This window comes from Helianthus annuus, chromosome 6, assembly GCF_002127325.2.
Source record: "Helianthus annuus cultivar XRQ/B chromosome 6, HanXRQr2.0-SUNRISE, whole genome shotgun sequence".
NCBI lineage: Eukaryota > Viridiplantae > Streptophyta > Magnoliopsida > Asterales > Asteraceae > Helianthus > Helianthus annuus.
In genome coordinates this window covers 68,406,674-68,422,574 of record NC_035438.2, presented here as the reverse complement: position 1 = coordinate 68,422,574, position 15,901 = coordinate 68,406,674, and the positions used below count along the sequence as shown (strand labels likewise).

The window sequence follows — 15,901 nt, the reverse complement described above, 5'->3', positions numbered from 1 at the left end:
GCTATCAATACACCGAATGTTGAAGCCAATAACTTCGAACTTCGGCCGCATTTGATACAAATGCTCCAAAACTCCGCAACCTTCCATGGGCTTGCGGATGAGGATCCCTGTTTACATATTACTAATTTCTTAGAAATATGTGATACCTTTCGGATCAATGGAGCATCAAATGACGCCATCCGCCTTCGAATGTTTCCTTTTTATCACTAAAAGACCGAGCAAAAGCTTGGCTCAACGCCCTCCCAGCTGGATCGGTAAACACCTGGGATGAACTAGCCCAAAAATTTCCATATAAGTATTTCCCTCCCGCTAAAACGGCTAAATTAATGACTGAAATTAATACATATTCACAAGAGGACGGGGAATCCTTATATGAAACTTGGGAAAGGTTCAAGGAACTATTACGCAAGTGTCCACATCATGGCCTTGCAATATGGCAACAGGTATCCACTTTCTATAATGGACTGTTGCCACACACAAGGCAGACACTTGACTCTAGCTCCGGGGGACTTTTAGGTAATCGCCGCCCGCATGAAATATATAACCAAATTGAGGAAATTGCTCAAACCAATTTTCAGTGGCACACCCCCCGAGGCAATAAATCTATTGCCCCGGGCGCCCATAAGGTTGATGAAAGCACTTCTTTACAAGCCCAAATCGAGGCCCTTTCTTCAAAAATAAAAAAATTAGAAATGATAAAAACAGTCTCGGTTATGGCTTGTGAAGGGTGTGGTGGGCCACATGAAAATTGGAGTTGTATGAAAGAAACGGACGATCAACAAGAGTAGGTAAGCTACATTGATAATAGACCTAGGCCATCGGGTCCTCCAACGGGCACTTACAACCAAGGATGGCAAAGCCACCCAAACCTTGGTTAGAGGGAGCCCGGCAATAGTAGTAACCAACAAACCCAACGAACAAACTTTCAACAACCAAGAAATGAGTCACAAAATTTCACTCAACAACAAGGTGGACGAGAAAGGCTTGAAGATACTGTATCTCGCCTCATCTCCGACACTGAAAAGAAAAACTCGGAAAGGTTTCTACAATTAGAGTCAAATTTTAGAAATCAACAAGCTAGTATTCAAAACATAGAAAAACAATTAAATCAACTAGCTCAAAATTTTTCCGAGAGACCACAAGGTGCATTACCAAGCAATACCGAAACAAACCCAAAAGCGCAAGTTCATCTCATCACGTTACGAAACCGCACCGTGGGGCCTGTGGAAGCGCCACCGCCGACAGAAGAAACTGTACCCCCGCCTCTGCAGGAGAAGAACTCCCCTCTGTCATCAGAGCCTACCAAGGCTCCTCGAGTTCCATACCCCGGTAGGTTAATTCGTCAAAAGACCAATGAGCAATTCGCAAAATTCAAAAGTCTATTGAAACAATTGCATGTCAATATTCCTTTTATTGATGTCCTAATCCAAATGCCCAAATACTCTAAGTTCATGAGGGACTTCCTCACTCATAAAAAGAAAATTGAAACTTTGCAATTAGTTAACTTAGGCGAAGAATGCTCTGCTCTCGTACTCAACAAACTTCCCCAAAAGAAAATCGATCCCGGAAGCTTCACGATTCCCTGCTCAATCGGGGATTCCCCCGTTCGTAATGCACTAGCCGATCTTGGGGCTAGCATCAACCTCATGCCCTCATCAATGTTTAAAAGACTCGGCCTAGGAACAACGAGTCCTACAAAAATGAGTATACAACTTGCTGATCGATCCGTCAAATTCCCGCAAGGTGTCATCGAAAATGTCCTGGTAAAGGTAAGCAAATTCGTCTATCCGGCCGACTTTGTCATACTCGATATGGAGGAAGACACCGAGGTCCCCCTCATACTAGGGAGACCATTTCTTGCCACCGCACAAGCAGTGGTAGATATGAATGACGGAACACTCACCTTGAGGTACGGGGATGATGAAGTAAAATTCGGAGTTGGGAAGAGAATAGAAGACGACGACCCGGTCAACTACATGAAGGTTATTGATTCGAGTTTGGATGCTGCTCTCCGACGGTGTAACATGGGATGCCAAACATCCCACTCAGAAAATATATAACCTCACATTGGGTCTAGCCAAGGACCCTTATTATAATAACTCTCATCAAAATCCATAATTAAGATGATAATTAATCAATAAGGAAACCCTAATTGAGACACCCAAGTAATTCTTCACTAACCCTAAAAATTTCAGAACAATCGGAATCAGGATCAGGGCCCCTAAAACTCAGGGGGGTTAAACCCTAGTTGATATTTATCTATTTTAAACGTTGTCACAATTGAAATTCGATTTTTGAGTGAGTCATGCAAGCTAGTCCCGAACCCAGCTAGTCTATGTAATTAGACTGCACCCTTTACGGACCGTAAAGGGAAAAGCCATACGGTCCGTAAGCGTGTCCAAAAATCAGTATAAATAGCAGACATTGGCACTTGCTTTCTGTTGTTAATTCGACGAAGAAATTCGTTGTGTAGAGTACGTTATAAGCAGAAACAGTTCCAAAACACACACTAATATTGAAACGCTGCCGCAAAACAGGGTAATCACTCGATCGCTATTACGATTCATTTTCCGACTGATCAATATATCCAATGGATGTTTAAGTGCCGCCCACATCAGGGTGATACTTTGTCGTTCGTCGTTAAATCGATGGATGTTTAAGTATCGCACTTTGTCGTTCGTTGTGAGAATTTGATCTCGTGAGTTATCGTAACTGCTGTATTGATTACTAACCCGGTTTGTGTGCATTATTATTAAATTAGGTTAACAAGGCTAAATCCATATTCTGCCCGTGTTAAATCTGCAATGTGAGTCATTCTTCTTTTTATCAACTGTTTTACAATACTCCAAATTATTTTCAGAATTATAAATTACAGTGATTAAGTTTATGTAATCACCAAATTACAGCCAGTATGTGGGGTATTGTGCACATTACTACTGTTTTAATCACATTAGGTGGGCGAACCTAAACTTAAGTGATATACGTCATTCATTGGGGCAGCCAATGGTGATATGACCACAGTCACAGATCCGGTCGAGTGACAAATACTGTGGGTAGTTGGTTGATATCTGAAACATATGTAAAAACTCTTAATACTGTAAATTATAATAAATGTGTCGTTTTCAGTAAACTGAATGATTCACTCAGTATTTCCCCGCTGACAAAACCTTTTTCAAACATGTTTCATGTGATCTATTGTAATTCAGGAAAAGTACTGGGAAGCAGTGCAGGCTTAAAGTAGTGGCTCATTATAAAATAAAGAAAAGAAATATGTTTTGTAAAAATAAAGATTTTTCAGTAAAATCTTGTTATTGTAAATTATCGGGGTTTTATCCTGAATTGTGAAATAAAATAATCGGGAAAAGTTTTTAGCTTTAAAACGACCCTGATGGAAAATTTCCGCTGCTAAAATCACATAAATAAATATCACGGGATTTCTGTCCCGCGGCTCCGGAAACGGGTCAAACCGGGTCGGGGGCCGTGACAAATTATGGATTTCTTTCTGCAGTTTTCTTCACGATGTCCTATCGTTTTGCAAACCAGTAGACAACAAAAACCAAGGCGACCGAAGGAGCTACCAAGAAGAATGCCAGAGCATTCCAGCTAACCACTCAAGAAGCAGAGCTCATCCCGGATGTGATAGCCGGTACGTTTTTAGTTCACGACATTTATGCAAAAGTATTGTTTGACTCTGGTGCAAACCAAAGTTTTATAAATACTTCATTCTGCCAAGCTCTTAAGTTACCCTTAACTACCATTAGGCAGATTTTTACGGTCGAAACCGCAGATGGGAATTCAGTAAAAATCAATCAGGTTTTGCAAAAAGTAGGAATAGAACTTGCAGGTCATAAATTTGTTGCAAACCTATTACCTATGAAATTAGCTGAATTTGATGTTGTGTTAGGAATGGATTGGTTAATAGCCAACCATGCTCAAATCATTTGTGATAAAAACTCCATAGAAATTCAATCACCTACTGGGGAAGTAATCATGATTACAGGAGATAAACCTCGAAAGCCACTGAAGTTCATATCAGTAATGAAAGTTGCTAATTATGAACGAAAACAAGGAATAGTATATATGATTTCAGTAATCATTAGTACTAAAGGTAAGGAACTTAAGGAAATTCCTGTAGTCTCAGAATACCCAGATATATTTCCAGAAGATTTACCTGGGTTACCACCAGATAGGGAGGTAGAATTTAGGATTCATCTAATTCCAGGAACTACACCGATAGCCAAGGCACCCTATCGATTAGCTCCTACTGAAATGCTAGAATTGAAGAAGCAATTAGACGAATTACTAAGCAAAGGATTTATACAACCTAGTTCATCCCCTTGGGGTGCACCAGTGTTGTTTGTGAAAAAGAAAGATGGATCGATGAGAATGTGTATCGATTATAGAGAGCTAAATAAGGTTACAATTAAGAATCGATACCCATTACCTAGGATTGATGATCTTTTCGATCAATTACAAGGCGCTAGGTACTTTTCTAAGATAGATTTGCGCTCCGGATATCATCAATTAAAGGTTCAAGAAGAAGACATACCTAAAACTGCTTTCAGAACTAGGTATGGACATTATGAGTTTACAGTCATGCCCTTCGGATTAACAAATGCTCCAGCTGCATTCATGGACATGATGAACAGGATCTGTAAACCATATTTGGATAAATTTGTAATTGTTTTCATAGACAATATACTTATTTATTCAAAAAGTCAGAACGGACATTGTCAGCACTTGCATGCACTCTTAACTTTGTTAAGAAAAGAAAAGTTGTACGCCAAATTTTCGAAGTGTGAATTTTGGCTACAAGAAGTGCAATTTTTAGGACACATGGTAAATCATGAAGGTATTCATGTAGATCCTGCTAAGATAGAAGCAATTACCAATTGGAAGGTTTCACAAACCGCAATGGAAATTAGAAGTTTTATAGGTTTAGCTGGATATTATAGACGGTTTATTAAGGATTTTTCCAAGATAGTTGTACCATTAACTAAGCTAACCTGTAAAGCCATTAAGTTTGAATGGGGATCTAAACAAGAAGAAGCTTTTAGAATCTTGAAGCAGAAATTAACCAATGCTCCAATCTTAGCCTTACCAGAAGGAACAGAAGACTTTGAAGTATATTGTGATGCTTTAAAATTAGGATTCGGATGTGTGTTAATGCAACGCAAGAAGGTAATTGCATATGCTTCCAAACAATTGAAGAAGCACGAGGAAAACTATACGACTCATGATTTAGAATTAGGAGCTATTGTTTTTGCCCTTAAGATATGGAGACCATTATCTGTATGGAAGTAAGTTTACTGTTTATACAGATCATAAAAGTTTAAGGTATATATTTGGGCAAAAAGAGTTAAATATGAGGCAAAGAAGATGGATGCAAATCCTGAGTGATTACGACTGTGATATTCAATATCACGAAGGAAAGGCAAACGTAGTCGCAGATGCCTTAAGTCGTAAGTATCACGAGAAGCAAAGGCGAGTCCGTGCTCTTAGAATAAATCTACAAGTAGATTTAATGGAACAATTGAAGGAAATTCAGGAAACGGAAATCAAGGACGATGCCGAAGGAATGAAAGGTTACCTAAAAGAATTGGAACAAGGAAATGATGGAATTTGGAAATTCCACAAAAGCAGAATTTGGGTACCTAAACAGGGAAATTTAAGATCAAAGATTTTAGAGGAAGCTCATAAATCTAGGTATACTGTACATCCAGGAAACAATAAGATGTACCAAGATTTAAGAAAGAATTTCTGGTGGATAGGAATGAAAAAGGATATAGCCGAATACGTATCTAAGTGTCTAACTTGTTCACAAGTTAAAGCCGAACACCAGAAACCTTCAGGTCTACTACAACAGTTAGAAATGCCTGTATGGAAATGGGAACTCATAACAATGGACTTTGTTACTAAGTTACCCAAAACCAGAAAAGGTAACGATGCGATTTGGGTAATTGTGGATCGATTAACCAAATCTGCTCATTTTCTACCTATGAAAGAAACTTTTAGCATAGAAAGGTTAGCCAAGCTGTATGTGGATGAAATAGTATCCTTACATGGAGTCCCACTCTCCATTGTATCGGATAGAGATAGTCGTTTCACTTCCCGTTTCTGGACAAGTTTCCAAGAAGCAATGGGAACCCGACTCAATCTAAGTACTGCATATCATCCACAAACAGACGGACAAAGTGAAAGACCGGAAGGTCAAGTTTCTCAAACACAAACGACTAGTACTGGTGAAAGTCAAATGGAATTCAAAGAGGGGACCAGAGTATACTTGGGAACTGGAGTCAGAAATGAAGCGGAAATACCCTCATCTATTCCAATGAATCTCGAGGACGAGATTTTTCTTAAGGTGGGGAGAATATAATAACTCTCATCAAAATCCATAATTAAGATGATAATTAATCAATAAGGAAACCCTAATTGAGACACCCAAGTAATTCTGCACTAACCCTAAAAATTTCAGAACAATCGGAATCAGGATCAGGGCCCCTAAAACTCAGGGGGGTTAAACCCTAGTTGATATTTATCTATTTTAAATGTTGTCACAATTGAAATTTGATTTTTGAGTGAGTCATGCAAGCTAGTCCCAAACCCAGCTAGTCTATGTAATTAGACTGCACCCTTTACGGACCGTAAAGGGAAAAGCCATACGGTCCATAAGCGTGTCCAAAAATCAGTATAAATAGCAGACATTGGCACTTGCTTTCTGTTGTTAATTCGACGAAGAAATTCGTTGTGTAGAGTACATTATAAGCAGAAACAGTTCCAAAACACACACTAATATCGAAACGCTGCCGAAAAACAGGGTAATCACTCGATCGGTATTACGATTCATTTTCCGACTGATCAATATATCCAATGGATGTTTAAGTGCCGCCCACATCAGGGTGATACTTTGTCGTTCGTCGTTAAATCGATGGATGTTTAAGTATCGCACTTTGTCGTTCGTTGTGAGAATTTGATCTCGTGAGTTATCGTAACTGCTGTATTGATTACTAACCCGGTTTTGTGTGCATTATTATTAAATTAGGTTAACAAGGCTAAATCCATATTCTGCCCCTGTTAAATCTGCAATGTGAGTCATTCTTCTTTTTATCAACTGTTTTACAATACTCCAAATTATTTTCAGAATTATAAATTACTGTGATTAAGTTTATGTAATCACCAAATTACAGCCAGTATGTGGGGTATTGTGCACATTACTACTGTTTTAATCACATTAGGTGGGTGAACCTAAAATTAGGTGATATACGTCATTCATTGGGGCAGCCAATTGTGATATGACCACAGTCACAGATCCGGTCGAGTGACAAATACTGTGGGTAGTTGGTTGATATCTGAAACATATGTAAAAACTCTTAATACTGTAAATTATAATAAATGTGTCGTTTTCAGTAAACTGAATGATTCACTCAGTATTTCCCCGCTGACAAAACCTTTTTCAAACATGTTTCATGTGATCTATTGTAATTCAGGAAAAGTACTGGGAAGCAGTGCAGGCTTAAAGTAGTGGCTCATTATAAAATAAAGAAAAGAAATATGTTTTGTAAAAATAAAGATTTTTCAGTAAAATCTTGTTATTGTAAATTATCGGGGTTTTATCCTGAATTGTGAAATAAAATAATCGGGAAAAGTTTTTAGCTTTAAAACGATCCCGATGGAAAATTTCCGCTGCTAAAATCACATAAATAAATATCACGGGATTTCTGTCCCGCGGCTCCGGAAACGGGTCAAACCGGGTCGGGGGCCGTGACACTTATAAACGTGGCGCACCACGGAGGCATTCCGCGGAACTATCCTTAGTTTAGTTTAATTTTTTTTAGTTTTAATTTGCAGGAATAAAACACACTCATGGTGGTAAAGGATGAAAAGGGGAACGAGAAAAATGGCCCCATGCACAAGAACAAGGCAACCCGACACAAATTTCTCCATTACAGAAGTTTCAACACGGGCCGTCTCCAACCAACACGGCCCCGTGCTGAACCCCCTGCAGAAAAATGCCCAGTTCAGGTAACTGGACACGGGCCGTGTTCACCAGACACGCCCCCGTGTCCAGGCTTCTGTCTCTTTTCTTTAATTTTTGTTACTGGCACCTGAACACGGGGCCGTGTCCAGACTGTCAGTAACATAAATCTTTGCTTTTTAACACCACATTACACATCCAATCAACCTAAAAACTTATTTTTGGGACACATTGAGGACAATGTGTAATTTAAGTGTGGGGGGGGGGGAAGCTAAAACTTTGAAATTTTGCAAGTCCTATTGACAAGCCTTACACAAAACTCTATTGGAACCGCTTGATGGAGTGTGTGAAAACCGGGTGCTAAAGTGTATTTTAACAAGTGTTTTATTGTCGTGAACTTGATTATACGTGTCGAATGTGATATCTACGAGCGTTTGTGGTGTTACAGGTTAATTGGGTTAAACCGGCAAAGTTAGAGTGTTCGAGGATGAAAGGGAACGAGTAATAATGATGGTCGAGATACGTCACTTTATTCGGTGCTTGTTCGGGTTGAGATATAACTTAAAGATGAAAGAAATGTGAAATCATGAAGTCCATGGGCAGTTTAGTCATTAGTTGAAAGTGAAATAAAAGAATGAAGCCTACGGTTCAAGTATATCAGCCTACAATGTTCTCAGCAATCTCTTAACGTAGCCTACGTTATATGGGCGTAGGTTACGATAGGTAATAATAAAAGAAACAGGAAGTATGTATCGTAGCTTACGGGTCGTAGTTTACGGTTTGGATATAACAATAGTAACATACAGATTTTAAGCCGACATAGGGGACGTTTGGAGTTGCTTGATTGGGCCGATAATATCACAGGTGCAGACTTGGAGTATTGGGCTTGACTTTTGAGGCACCAACATCACAAAATACACGCATACATATTTTTGGTGGCCATTAAATGATATATGATCATCATCAAATCACGCAGAAAGAGAAAAAAGGGTGCACGTGAACTATTGGTTGGATGCATACATGTGAAAAGAAGTCAAAAAAAATCCAAAGGGGATTGGGCCGACATTTGATGATATTCACCCATGAGTAACACAAAGTCAACAAAACATCATCATCACGGCACATTGGGGTGGAATTGGATTTTGGTTTCCAAATAATACATCATCACAAATGGGCCGACATCACATGGACTTTCCTTTTGGGCCGAATAGAGAGAGGCCGAGATGGATTATTTTTGGGTTCCATAAAATCGACCAACATCACATCATTATCATCTCGACGGCAGGGGAACTACTCTGAGACGCAAACAGAGGCAGACGAAGATCCGTCAACCGTCATGAGCGGCTAGTCGTTTTATGGTTTCCTCCGGATGGAGGGTTTTGTAAGTTGGATAATTTTATGTGTTTGTGACAATCGTATAACTCGGTGATCTAAGCATTCGATGCTTTTCACCTTGATTTGATTTATTGATTGTAGACAATTGCATTTATTTAAACCTTAATTTCTAAGCATTTAGTTCCCGAGAGTTCTAGTAATTGGGATATATTTGACATGGGGTTAGGGTTTGTAATTGTAATTGATAATCATTCGATAACCTCCCGTTATGTATTGACCGGAGTACTTAGTCGTTGGTTATCACAATTGATGAATTAGGTTAAACACTTATGTCTATGTGAGTGTTTCGATTAAACACATAATTGAATCTAGCTATAAAACCTGAAATCTGGAGGAACCATTGTTCTTTCTATTGATTTAAATCTCACATTTAGTTTGTAATTTTTAGTTAATCCACAAATCAAACAATCATCAGTTTATTTTTTTATAGTTATTAATCAATACTTAACATTACACACTTTCCACAATCCTCCCTTGGTTCGATACCCTGCTTATTCTATACTAATAGTTTAAATAGGTTTTTGCATGTCCATAACGACAGACATCAAAATGGCGCCGTTGCCGGGAGGCGTGCGCAAAGTGTTTAGTGTTAAATTTTAGTTAAAAAATAAAAATAAAAAAATAAAAAATAAAAATCCAAAAATAGTGTCAGTTTTGTTTTGTTTTGTTTTGTTCAGATTTATGTGTGGTGCTTGTGTTTTTGTGTTTGTGCAGGATGAAAGATCTTACAATATTATGCGGCTCTTCTAGATGCATTTTGTGTAAGAACCACTTCACCCGTGTATCGGTTGCCACGAGGCCCGATTTAGACGGGAAAGAGCGAAATTGGCAGAACCACTGATGCCTTGCTATGATAATCCTTCCCCTCCACCATATTTCTATGACTCTGATACAACGGTGGAAGATGATTATTACTTGGATGGATATGATCGGGACGAGGATGCTTATTATGAGCCAAGGACGGATGGACGATGTTTCTGATGCGGTCGTTGTCATACTTCTTATGATGAGGATGTGTGCGCGGTGTATTTGGAAAATCCAGAGTACTGGAATAAAAAAATGATAGATGCGTACATCTCAACACCGTATCAGGGATACCGACAGTATCATCCCGAGGAATATCCTGAGCCCGAGGGTGTCTATACTTCTCAGACCGAGGAGGAGAAAGAGCTTGCTATATTGGAAGTGACTTTGTCCAAACTCGAGCAGCATTTATCAGCACCCAACCTTTCCGATGAAGATCGAATCAGCTGTCTAGGTTCCAAGTGTCAGAAGTTAAAAATGAAGATAGCGATAGAACAACGCCTTTCACCATTACCTGATGATATTAGAGATTATTCTCACATGAAAGAGGAGGTTGTGGAGGATAATACCACACCAATGAATCCTTTATCTGATGAAGAGTCACTGGTGGATCAGATGGTGTGTGAAGATGAGGAGGCAGAGCAGTCTGATGAGATGAATGTGTGTACCGAACCTCTCCCTATATCAATCATTCAAATTAATAAGCGTGGGGAAAAGGGTTCGAGAAAGAAGATGAGAAGGGTGAAACAACAAGACATCAGGGTACATATCATGAAGTGGACTAGCGAAACCCGCAGGTTTAGTCTGAACATGCCAATTATACTGACGAACTTATGGAGATGGCATGTAAATTTCCGGGCATTCATTGGAAATTCATTAGGTAAGTGTGCATTGAGACCACCATAGCGCATATCAGGTACGGTCTGGCTGAAGACCTTTAAACTTAGCGCTCTCGGGAGGCAGCCCGAGGACGTAGAGTATTGTTTTGTTTTGGTGTGTGTTGTGTTTTGGCAGGTTACTACGTTTCAATTCTCGCGGATGCAATGATTCAAGTGTGGGGATGTTTGGCAACATCCCCGATGAGATGTCAAAGAATCCAATAGATGTTTACGTCCCTGTCCGATCACAGCAGTTGCACCGCTACAGACACTTGCTGATTTACTGATCAGGTCAATGTGTCTCTCTATCCTTTATTTTATTTGTTTTTGTGTTTTTGGTGGTGTGAAATATTTGTGTTGGGAGTGGTTTCCTTGTGTCGAGTCTTCTAGTTATTAGCCGTTCATGGTTTGTTGGATGGTATCTCTCGGGTTATGACTATAAATTGCACCATACATTGGGGACAATGTATCCCAAGTGTGGGGATGCGGTAATTCGAGAGATGGTTGGTATGATTGTTGATCTTAAATGCTAAAATTGGTTGAAATTGGAAAAAATTGAAAATTTAAAAAATTTTTGTTTCTTATGTATGCTTGAACTACATGAAAACCGACATTTTCAATTGCCAAAGGGTTCCTACTGATATTAAACTAACTTAGATCCCTAGTCATGGTTGTCCCTTTAAGTTTCATGAGAGTATTTCTGACATGTTTTTAGAAAATAGTTGGGAAGAGATGCCTAATTAGGGGTAACATGCTTTAGGAATTACACATGCTACGTGTCGGTAACCCATATTCCTTTGTTCGGTGAGATACTTGAGCCTACTAGATTGTTAATTGAATCACTATACATGTTCATTTGCTGAGAGTAGGCCATATGTTGCTTTGTGTTAGAACTTGTGTGGTTTGATACGTGCTGAGACTATGCTTTAGCGTTTACACATAAATGATAAAGGCATTAGGATCCATTCATTGTTCTATATGTTGATGGTTGATTCCACCCACCTTAGTTAACCATGTTGAGCCTTATACCCTTCGTTTGTTACACCTAGTTTGACCCAGTTGATTGCCAACCATGAATGACAATTGTGTGTTAGATGTTTGTTGAAAAGAAAAAAAAGAGAAAAGAAAAAAAAAAGAAACAAAAAGAGAAAAGAAAAGAAAAAAATCATTGTTATGTTCGTGTTAAATAAATGGGTCGAAAATAACCCAAAGTGTTAGTATTATTGTGAATAAGTTGTCATGGTTTGGTATATTTGTTGTGTTCGCCATATAAACATAAAAATCCAAAAATATTTCCCCACCTTTACCCTTAACCCAAAACCCGAAAAGTCCTTTTGATATGTGTTACGTTATTTGATACAGTGGAGGTGTGATTACTATACAAGCTTATGATTACAAAGTAGCATATTTGGTTTTGAGTGAAATATACTAGCACATTACACGCTAGTCTTGATTAAACCGAGAGGAGTGATTATTGTGAGGGGCGTGTGGCATGTGTGTAGTATCATAAGCATGTTAGTTTTAGATAGGCAAGTCTTAAATTGTTTTAAATGCGTATCATTTATCTGTCAGATTGTCAATCTCGATTGTGTCAGTCTATGGAATGGGTATGACTTGGGATCTTAACTTGCTAATTCGGTAAGGGATTTAATGGTGATATGTTAATAAGGTGAGTAGTGTTCGTAATGGTTGCTTGAGGACAATCAATGATAAGTGTGGGGATGTGATGGAGTGTGTGAAAACCGGGTGCTAAAGTGTATTTTAACAAGTGTTTTATTGTCGTGAACTTGATTATACGTGTCGAATGTGATATCTACGAGCGTTTGTGGTGTTACAGGTTAATCGGGTTAAACCGGCAAAGTTAGAGTGTTCGAGGATGAAAGGGAACGAGTAATAATGATGGTCGAGATACGTCACTTTATTCGGTGCTTGTTCGGGTTGAGATATATCTTAAAGATGAAAGAAATGTGAAATCATGAAGTCCAAGGACAGTTTAGTCATTAGTTGAAAGTGAAATAAAAGAATGAAGCCTACGGTTCAAGTATATCAGCCTACAATGTTCTTAGCAATCTCTTAACGTAGCCTACGTTATATGGGCGTAGGTTACGATAGGTAATAATAAAAGAAACAGGAAGTATGTATCGTAGCTTACGGGTCGTAGTTTACGGTTTGGATATAACAATAGTAACATACAGATTTTAAGCCGACATAGGGGACGTTTGGAGTTGCTTGATTGGGCCGATAATATCACAGGTGCAGACTTGGAGTATTGGGCTTGACTTTTGAGGCACCAACATCACAAAATACACGCATACATATTTTTGGTGGCCATTAAATGATATATGATCATCATCAAATCACGCAGAAAGAGAAAAAAGGGTGCACGTGAACTATTGATTGGATGCATACATGTGAAAAGAAGTCAAAAAAAATCCAAAGGGGATTGGGCCGACATTTGATGATATTCACCTGATTAAATGAGTAACACAAAGTCAACAAAACATCATCATCACGGCACATTGGGGTGGAATTGGATTTTGGTTTCCAAATAATACATCATCACAAATGGGCCGACATCACATGGACTTTCCTTTTGGGCCGAATAGAGAGAGGCCGAGATGGATTATTTTTGGGTTCCATAAAATCGACCAACATCACATCATTATCATCTCGACGGCAGGGGAACTACTCTGAGACGCAAACAGAGGCAGACGAAGATCCGCCAACCGTCATGAGCGGCTAGTCGTTTTATGGTTTCCTCCGGATGGAGGGTTTTGTAAGTTGGATAATTTTATGTGTTTGTGACAATCGTATAACTCGGTGATCTAAGCATTCGATGCTTTTCACCTTGATTTGATTTATTGATTGTAGACAATTGCATTTATTTAAACCTTAATTTCTAAGCATTCAGTTCCCGAGAGTTCTAGTAATTGGGATATATTTGACATGGGGTTAGGGTTTGTAATTGTAATTGATAATCATTCGATAACCTCCCGTTATGTATTGACCGGAGTACTTAGTCGTTGGTTATCACAATTGATGAATTAGGTTAAACACTTATGTCTATGTGAGTGTTTCGATTAAACACATAATTGAATCTAGCTATAAAACCTGAAATCTGGAGGAACCATTGTTCTTTCTATTGATTTAAATCTCACATTTAGTTTGTAATTTTTAGTTAATCCACAAATCAAACAATCATCAGTTTATTTTTTTATAGTTATTAATCAATACTTAACATTACACACTTTCCACAATCCTCCTCTGGTTCGATATCCGACTTACTCTAGCTACTAGTTTATTTCGGTTTTTGCATGTCCTTAACGACCGACATCACCACTAATCACCCCAAATTTTTTTTCAAAAACTTTTCGTTTTTTTTACTTGTCTTGGTTTAATTTGGGAATAACAAGTTCTAAAAAGGTTATATTTTTACAAATTTACAACCGATAGCGTCGTGATAAAAAGAACCAACATAAGAAAATTATGAAACGACATGACAAGCTTGGTTAAAATTCGATTATATATACTTGATCACATAAAAACCCATTCCCACAAAAGTGAGTTTTGAGCCTTTATTGAGCATACAAATTTACATCTTTAGACTAAATGCTCATTTTTCGTTTCTTGTGTAAATAGCCGCTTGGTTCTTACGACTCTAGAACTTGCCACGACGATTTATTCCCGGTCCTTACCAACTTAAACCCAAGTAAGTAAATGATGGAGGCATTAGGACTAACCATTTTTCTTTCTACACCATTATTTTTCAATTTTTTTTACCACCTACCCAAAATCCCCCTAGTTAACCCCTTTGAGCCTAAACCTTTCATTTCTTTACCCTAAAACCTTTTCACCCACCAAAAACCCTTTTTTATTTTCACCCTTTATTTTAGTAACAAGCTCGGTTTTTCGTGTGACTAAAAAAAATGATGAAGTTAGAAATAAACAAACAAAGCTATTAAAACAAAAGCTTGTTTGGAGAAATACTTCGAAATAAAAAGTCACTAAAACAAAGTGTTTTACGAAAACCGACGCTTTTTACGCTTTTTGCCATTTTCTACTAACCCATTCACCCACCTTTAGCCCAAGCCTATACCCAAAAAGTCCTCCTGATATTTACAAAGGTAACAAGTTAAAAAGGAGGAGGATTGATTGCTTGGCAAGCTTATGGTAGGAATAAGTTCCACCGTGCTCTCGAGTGATTCACTAAAAATACACCTTCGGCCGAGTGTGAGTGATTTCTCCCGTGAGGTATGTGAACTTGTATATAAATGGAATTTAAAAAAAAGGCATGTTATGCCAAAATTAGTAATTTCTCCTATGAAACGTTCTAAACAAATCATAACGAATAGGATTGTAAATAAATAAAAATAAAACCCAAAAAGATCTTGGATTCCCGACACTCTATGACAAGCCAAAAACCTTCTCCTCTACCCATTCCATTTGGGAGTGTGAGCCACATATTAAAGAGTTTTGCTTGAGGACAAGCAAAAGTTCAAGTGTGAGGGTATTTGATGTGTGTAAAATGCAACATATAAATTACATCAATTGAGGCATAAAACTAACCCTTTTTAAGTACTAATGTTGGAAAAAGAATGTTTTTGTCTTCCTTTTGTATTTTCAGGATAAAATGAGCTCAAATTCACAAAAGTAGCAAAAAGACAGCTAAATCTAACATAAATACAAGAAAAGGAACAAAAGTAGATTGCCCGACCCCTCAACGGCATCTTCCCAAGCAGAAAAGAGAAGTCAGAAGACTGAACACGCCCCGTGCTCAGCCAGCACGGGGCCGTGCCCAAGAAGTAGCAGAAAAGACAAACCTATAGAAGCTTCTATTGCCCACCACGGG

At 38.4% G+C, this 15,901-nt stretch overlaps 1 non-coding gene across 1 annotated transcript; it reads right to left on the bottom strand.

The window, feature by feature from the left end:
• Positions 1–320: 320 nt before the first annotated feature.
• LOC118479928 lies at positions 321–427 on the bottom strand. Its single transcript, XR_004861570.1, has one exon. It is a non-coding gene; the product is annotated as a small nucleolar RNA R71 (small nucleolar RNA).
• Positions 428–15,901: the final 15,474 nt, after the last annotated feature.